The following is a 1040-nucleotide window of genomic DNA, read 5'->3' on the forward strand; positions in this document are numbered from 1 at the left end:
GACGACGTGACGTTGTCGTTTTGCACGACTGATGAAAAACACATGTAGTCATTCCATGTACTGCAGGCTTGTGTGCCTGAAAGCCTCGAGATTTGCTACAGGCCATGCGAAGGTCCTGCCGTCTCTACGCTCATTTCATCGCTGCTATTACTAAGTGTACAAAGTAGTATATGCTTAAAAGAAGTACAAGAGCCACCGACGCATTCCAAAGCTATTGTCAGAAGACTAAGTCAAGTTGTTTGTGGAAATAATGGTATCCCTTCCAATTGAGTACTTCCTCCGTTCCCGAAAGATGGTACGAATCGTACAAGTGCAAATTGACAATGTAGCCATTCGAAAATATTCTCTTAAATGGTTCAAATTTCGTAACATTTTGAAAAATATTTTGACTTCCCCATTTCGGTAGGTGGAACGTTCCGGCGGCTGACGTGCACCGTAGTAGTGTGTGCACAAAATGCCACTTTCGAGCTATTGCTCTGCTTCAGTTTGCTCTACGAATTCAACCGGAAGTTGCATTTTGTATGCGCCCTAAGAGCTCTACCATCTACTTCTGTTGTCCTAGCGATGGCGCGTCACGAGGCAAATTCAGAGCTAGAGTTGATGCATTGACCGAACGCGATGCAATTACGTCGGCGGTGGATGCTGAAAAGGAGACGAGGTCTTCCCAAAATATTGCGAGTTGGAGCAACATGGTTGACATAGGACCCAGCAGCTACCACATTCAACACAGCACGGGTCGAATTGACACATCATTTATCTCTTACATGGAGTATGCGCCTACTCATTGTAGGGCACCCTCCAGCAACTGTACATGAACACCAACATAAACACATGACAAACCCATGAAACCAATGTCGATATCTAAGTTGTGTCGACTGGTAAGCAAAATGTTGGCAATCTAGTTACTGCTTTCCATCACCGCGCAACTTCAGTGTCCACCATCAAATCATCCGCTTCCACGACTTCTGTCGCCTCGACGTCGGCCACTTTAGCTTCTTCCCCGACCACGTACGGCACGCGCTAGTTCTTCTTTGCCAAAT

The sequence above is a fragment of the Aphanomyces invadans genome (genome assembly GCF_000520115.1).
Source record: "Aphanomyces invadans strain NJM9701 unplaced genomic scaffold supercont1.64, whole genome shotgun sequence".
NCBI classification, from domain to species: Eukaryota; Oomycota; class Saprolegniomycetes; order Saprolegniales; family Verrucalvaceae; genus Aphanomyces; species Aphanomyces invadans.